The sequence below is a fragment of the Magnolia sinica genome, chromosome 18 (genome assembly GCF_029962835.1).
Source record: "Magnolia sinica isolate HGM2019 chromosome 18, MsV1, whole genome shotgun sequence".
NCBI lineage: Eukaryota > Viridiplantae > Streptophyta > Magnoliopsida > Magnoliales > Magnoliaceae > Magnolia > Magnolia sinica.
This window is the reverse complement of record NC_080590.1, coordinates 31,882,226-31,889,052: the sequence shown is the minus strand read 5'-3', so window position 1 is coordinate 31,889,052 and position 6,827 is coordinate 31,882,226. Positions and strand designations below refer to the sequence as shown.

General features: G+C 37.2%; 1 long non-coding RNA gene across 1 annotated transcript; it reads right to left on the bottom strand.

Moving 5' to 3' along the window:
* Positions 1 to 1,818: 1,818 nt before the first annotated feature.
* On the bottom strand, positions 1,819 to 5,181 carry LOC131233827 (uncharacterized). Its single transcript, XR_009165363.1, has 4 exons — positions 5,009 to 5,181; positions 4,729 to 4,930; positions 4,368 to 4,421; positions 1,819 to 2,722 (listed from the first exon to the last, which is right to left on the bottom strand). It is a non-coding gene; the product is annotated as an uncharacterized LOC131233827 (long non-coding RNA).
* Positions 5,182 to 6,827: the final 1,646 nt, after the last annotated feature.

The window sequence follows — 6,827 nt, the reverse complement described above, 5'->3', positions numbered from 1 at the left end:
GAGATTAGGATTTGATGTAGGTTTAGGTTTGGGGATTGGAGAATACATTTAGGTTTTAGGTTTAGGTTTAGGTTTTAGGTTAAGTTTATAGGTTTAGGTTTAGGTTTAGGTTAAGGTTGAGGTTTAGGTTATAGGTTAAGGTTTTAGGTCATAGGTTTTGGTTTAGGTTAATGTTATAGGTATAGGTTTAGGTTAAGGTTAGAAGTATAGGTTAAGGTTATAAGTATAGGTTTAGGTTATACGTTATAGGTTAAGGTTATAAATTTAGGTTAAGGTTATAAGTTAAGGTTTAGGTTTAGGTTATAAGTATAGGTTTTGGGATTTGAGAATAGGTTTAGGTTAAGGTTAGAAGTTTAGGTTTAGGTTATATGTATAGGTTTGGGTTATAGGTTGAGGTTAATGTTGTAGGTTATAGGTTGGGCTTATAAGTATAGGTTTAGGTTATAAGTATAGGTTTAGGTTAGGTTATAGGTTAAGGTTTAGGGAATTGAGTTTAGGTTATAGGTTCATGTTATAAGTTATAGGTTATAGGTTTAGGTTAAGGTTTAGGTTATACGTTTTGGGATTTGAGAATAGGTTTAGGTTATAAGTATAGGTTTAGGTTAGGTTGTAAGTTAAAGTTTAGGGAATTGAGTTTAAGTTATAGGTTTAGGTTATAGGTTATAGGTTTAAGTTAAGGTTTAGGTTGTAGTTATAGGTTTTGGGATTTGAGAATAGGTTTAGGTTATAGGATAAGGGTGTGGTCCCTGCAAATACAGATATAAACATGGCCTGCTCCAATTGGCCAGGCCCTTTCAATGTTGTCCATAGGAAATGGACAGCTTCATCATAGTCATAACAGCGGTTCCCATCTTCCAGGGACCCCCGCTTATTCGGATAGCTCCGACGTACATTCGGGTCTACTCCATTAATGGTAACCAAATACATAAACACGGCCTGTCCAAATGGCCAGGCCACTCCAATGCTATCCATAGGAAATGGACAGCTTCATCATGGTCATAACAGCGGTTCCCACCTTCCAGGGACCCCCGCTCATCCGGATAGCTCCGACGCACATCCGGGTCTGCTCCATCAATTTCAAACAAATACAGATATAAACATGGCCTGTCCAAATGGCCAGACCACTCCAATGCTGTCCATAGAAAATTGACAACTTCATTTTGGTCATAACAACGGTTCCCACCTTCCATGGACCCCCGCTCAACATCCGGATAGCTCCGACGCACATCCGGGTCTGTTCCATCAATTTTTACGGAATTATGCATGTCCTGCTCATGAGCATGCCTAATATTGCCTATGCATGGGATTCAGTACAAATACCTTTTCATGATTCAAAGAAGGGAACTCGAGGGTTTTCCTTACCTTCCATTGTATGCTTCTAATGTGCAGATGGCCCCTGAAACACATATAATGAATAACTGTAATCACAATGATAACTATTGTGAATGCACTATAATAAACAAATTATTATTATATATAACTGTAATACCCCTTGGATAACTCAATCCTCTATTAATGCAATTAGCATTTCTAAAGGAAATTTAAAAATAAATAAATAAAATTTAAATCTGCCTTCTAAATTGTACTTACCAATAGTTGGAATTGTGGTAACAATCTCCCCCAGCTTGATCTTGAGTATGTTTTCTATTACAATTAGCGAAATCAATAGTTGACATGCCCCAACCCCACCTCAGAAATTCATGGATAATTCATGTGTCAACTATAGGCTTTTAAAAGATGAAGAAGAAGTCAACTATAGGCTTTTAAACAGTGATAACTAAGATTGAGAATAATACCTGCTGATTACGAAATTCCCACTAATCAACCAATCCTAACCATCCATTTGACGGTTAAAAGTCAAACAGCGATTGGCTTAAATTCCAAAGGGCCAAATTGAAATATCAGTTGGGCCAACAATTAGGATGGCCAGGATATGTGGTTACCTGTGTAACTTTATGCTCCGAACACAATTGGGCAAGCAATTGGACAGCTTGGATTGTCATATAACCGTGACATGTGTATGTTGGAAGAGTTACCACCATTTTCTTAAAATTGCAGTTAACTATCAAAGGAGTCATCATACATGTCAGAGCTCACAAACATCTTGAAAATGGTAGTTTAGTGAGTCATCTTCCTCAAATGTGGCACTCATGCATGGCTATTTATCATTTCAAAATGCACATTAATAAATCAAAGATAATCATCATTTGATTGATGGTTATCAAATGGATGGTTAACAGTGAATGGTTCAAATTCCAAGGCAAAATCAAATGATTAATTTCATGTGGTTGGTGAAATTCTGTTTTATGCTCAAAGCACAATCGGTTAAGTTATTTGTACAATCAAGATTGTCATATAACTTTTCCATGTTCTGTTGGAAGAGTTGTTACCATTCTGAAATTGGCAGTTACTCCTCACGTGGCACACAAGTACAACTTTTTAGACCATTCAAATTGTAAGGCACATCTTGAAAGGTGCATGTTGGAAATCAAAATGATAAATCAATCCTAACTAACCAAATGGTGGTTATCTTAATGGATGGATAAAAATGATATAGTGAGTGGTTCAAGTTGCAAGAGCAAAATTAGATGGTCACCATCATCTGCATGGTGTAGCCCATCCTATGCTCCTATCAGATATACTGGACACATGCCATATTGGCACATATTTTGCTTGTAAAGTGCATGTGGGAGAGGATTTCCATGGGGGCCACTTTGCAAACCTTGAAAAATAGAAGGCAAAACAACAACTCTGTCAAATTGGACACAAAATAAACAAGCGGCATTATCTAAATCATGAAATGATATACTTCACATAAATAATATGAGATCTATCTGACAATGAGTATAAAATAAGAAGAAGAACTATATGAACCTCAATGATATGGCCCAAGGATAGGGCCTTAGGAACAATTGGTGAAGTAAGAATTGTAAAGGGGACCACAAATAGCTAGGAAAAAGGTTATGATGATGATTACGATAGAAATCTTGATTGTGTTAAATGGCAGTTTCTTTTGTCAGCAAGAAACAGTGCAGGTGGGCCCAACTTTCCATGACTCAGGCCATTTCATCTTGTGGAACATATTGTGAATGGGGTGTGCCCCAAAAAATCTCTCCAATTGGAAAAACTTTCCTATATGATCAGTGGAATTGTTTCCCCATTGAAAGTGAGCCATAGGTAAATTGTCTTTGCAGCCCATCAATGGGAAAAAAGTTTAGAATTGCAAGGAAAAGGAGATTTTTGTACATTAGCTTGCATGATGACAAACTAGATGAGCAATCTAAATTACAAAAAGGTGCACCTATATCGCTATTGTGCCAACCAATATGGTCACTTTGTTCAGTCAGCATCAGATAATACCTCACACAAATATTGTAAGTTTTGAAAACATAAATTCAATGAGTTGAAAACCAATTCAATCTTTTCATTCATCTCTTCATACAACATATACAACTCAATATGCATTGTATATGTGTATAAATACCCAACCAGACAAGTTATGTGCATAAGCATACAAGATATGTCATACAGATGTACAAGATACACTAGTAGGACCCACTCTCTCTACATGAAATGATTGAGTGAACTCAATTCTAGAAATACTATAACATAATGCTCTATTGTATCTAGGATTTACCGTAAAAAAAATACACCTTCCAAACACAAGAATGAAGTGGAATAAAGATTCTCCACTTATGTCAACTGATTTAGCAGAAAACTTAAAATGTATCCAAAATGAAACGTCAAGATAACTCCAAAATGGCTAAACAAATGAAGAACTTCAAGTTTAAACATGCTCAAACAAGAAAAACCTTGAATATATCTCAGAATTATTCCAAACAACAGTTTAACTTCTTGGTGGTGATGCTCCAAATTCAAAATCAGCAGTGTGCTTATTTCATTACCACAATAATTTGTGAAAATGATTAGTATTTTCAGCAAAAACAATGACTAGATGTTTATTATCATTTATTCGTGGGCTCCATGTACCCCACTGGGCATGGATTTAAGTAGCGTTTCAGAACGTGACTCGTCTGGGGACCGAAACCAGTATGACTTGCCCCTTCTTCGTCACACCCATAGACATATGAATATGCAAATAAAAACTCTACAGAATTATATGATTTTCAGCTCGGTTCTTGAAAATTACCTTCATGCATGCTCTCTTTTGCCTACTGCTATTCTGCTTTCTTAAAAATACTAGTTTCACCTACTTTCTTAGAAATAAACTAGGAAAATGGACATAATCATAAAACCATACAGATTAACTTGAAAATAAATAATTTGAATTTTTACTATCATCATCCCAAGTATGCTCATCATTAATGAATAAATATTAGCAGAAAGAAATTGTGTTAGACACATACCTGCAATTTTTTGTAGATATACCAAAACGGTAATAATAGAAGCAAGAACATAATCTGCACATATCAATTAAATGTCTGAACAACAAAATTTATCTAGGTAGTGTTAAGAAATATGATCATACAAAACTAAAACAGTCCAATCAGATATCTGGATTGATACAACAAAAAGCCTTCTAGTTTTACCTGTCCATATGACAAAACTATTGCAATGCCGACAAGGCTAAAGAAATTTGCTAAGAGAATGTTGAGAATAAATGGGAGAGAATCATCAATAGTATATAGATCTGAAGATAACCTGTAAAATAAAGACTAATATATAAACAAATACACCATACAAGAGTTCCGATAAGCCCACGCGCACCTTTCCACATGCATCTCTATATGTGGACACGCATGGCAACTTCACGATGTGGAAGTCCAGGCCATGCATCAGGTGGATGTGTGTGTAGATACATGCCAGATCCTTGATTCCCATCAGTAATTGATGGTGTAGGGAAGGATTCTAATGCATCGGTGGGGTCAAATGCGTCTGACGGAGATGAAAATGAGGGTTTTGGACCACTCTGCAGACGGGACATACAAACGTGAGAGATTGCATGGATTTCAACACAGATTTCGGAGAATTGGGATCTGAAACATACTTTAGAGAGATCAGTTTCTTGATTTCCTTCTGTGATTGCTGAGATGAACAAAGTATCGATCGAATCGGCTTCGGATGCAGCTAAGAAAGCTGAATTTAGGGATTTTACAATTATCTGCAAAAGGGAAAGGGAAATGAGAGAGAGAGAGAGACTAACCATTCTTCTTCTCCTTCTCCTTCTTCTCCTTCTTGTAGAGAAAGGGGGTTTTAAAAACCCTAGCGAGAGAGACAGAGAGGTTGGGAAACGGAGAGGGAAATGGGGTTGAGAGATAGAGAGAGGGTGAGGGAGCACGAGAGATCGAGAGAGGGCTGAGTGTGTGTGTGTGTGTGTGTGTGAGAGAGAGAGAGAGAGAGAGAGAGAGAGAGAGAGAGAGAGAGGGCAAGGGAAGGTGAGTCGCGGGCGGGCAAGAGAAAGAGAGAGAGAGGGATTTGCTTTCGTGAAATAGGGTGCGCAGGAGAGGTGTGTGGACGAGATTTTAGGGGTGATTTATTTTAGGACTTGTGAGGCCCACTGTTCTGTATGTTAATTATCCACTCTGTCCATTCATTTTAACGGCTCATTTTTAGGGTTTATCCAACAAATGAGTCAGATCTAAGATTTAGGTGGACCACACCACATATTAACGATATAAATTTATTTTTCATTCTTTCTCATAGTGTGGTCCACTTAGACTTTTGATCTTTCTAATTATTGGGCTCATGCACTGAAATAATATTTCAAAATTGATGGACCGTTTAGATAAAATAAATATATTGCAATGGGCCTCATGGAGCGCCGTAGGCATCGTCAGTCTCTCATAAGGTCCTACAGGGAGGTATGTTTTAGCTACAGATAAAGTCTGTTTTAGCTACGGATTTAATCCGCAGCTAATTAGCTACAGATTAAAGCCGTAACCATAGACCTCTATAGTCTGCAACCTTTGCTCATTTTTTTGGTAGTGGCAATGGGAAAGTTGGATGAGAAAGTGGGATCTTGTTCGCTCAATAATTTGGAGATAGGAAGAGACAGAGAGAGTACCCAGATGCCCTTAGAGTTGCATCTCGATCAGGAACCCGGGGGGTCAGGATGTGATGCATACTTTCCATCTATCATTCTCGACATCTAAAACCACCCCATAGTAAATAGTGAAAATGGCAGATGAGGCATGATCTAGACTATCCAACACCTTTTTGTGACCTCTAGCTAAATTTATTTAGCTGAATATTGTTGGAGATGTAGAGCGGTCATGATTAGTATGGATCTAGCCCTAGATCAGGTTTTCTTGATCAGTGAGATTTCAACAAATCTTCGCCTGGTCCTTGATAGACCATGTACACCCTGCGGTGGATTAAGATCTGAAAAGTGAAGGAGTCAAAATATAACCTGAGTCCTTCCCAATGCAAGTTGACAGTTTTGAATCAATAAAGGATTCCCATATCCAAGCCAGCAATGTGAGTGTGAAGGATCCATAAGCAACAAGGAAACCCTAACTAGGATTTCATCTTTTCGACGATCAGTAAAAGGAGCAATCGAAGAAGAGTTCGAGGCCTTATGCCAAACACATTGGCTTATCTTTTATTTATCTTTCTTTTATTTTTCCTAGTATAACTTAGCTTAGTTTACAGTTACTACATAACGGCTCCTGCTACAGTACCTTAGGTGTAGAGAGTCTTTTTGCAACCTTAAGTTGTAGATCGTGATCATTTAAGTTCTGATTTGGTTGATCACACCCTCCTTGATTTTTTTGTTCAAATAGTCATATCACGTATTTATCTCTTTTTATTATTTATTTATTTATTTGGTTGTCTCGTAAGTTGTTAATTGTAATAAACATTATTTC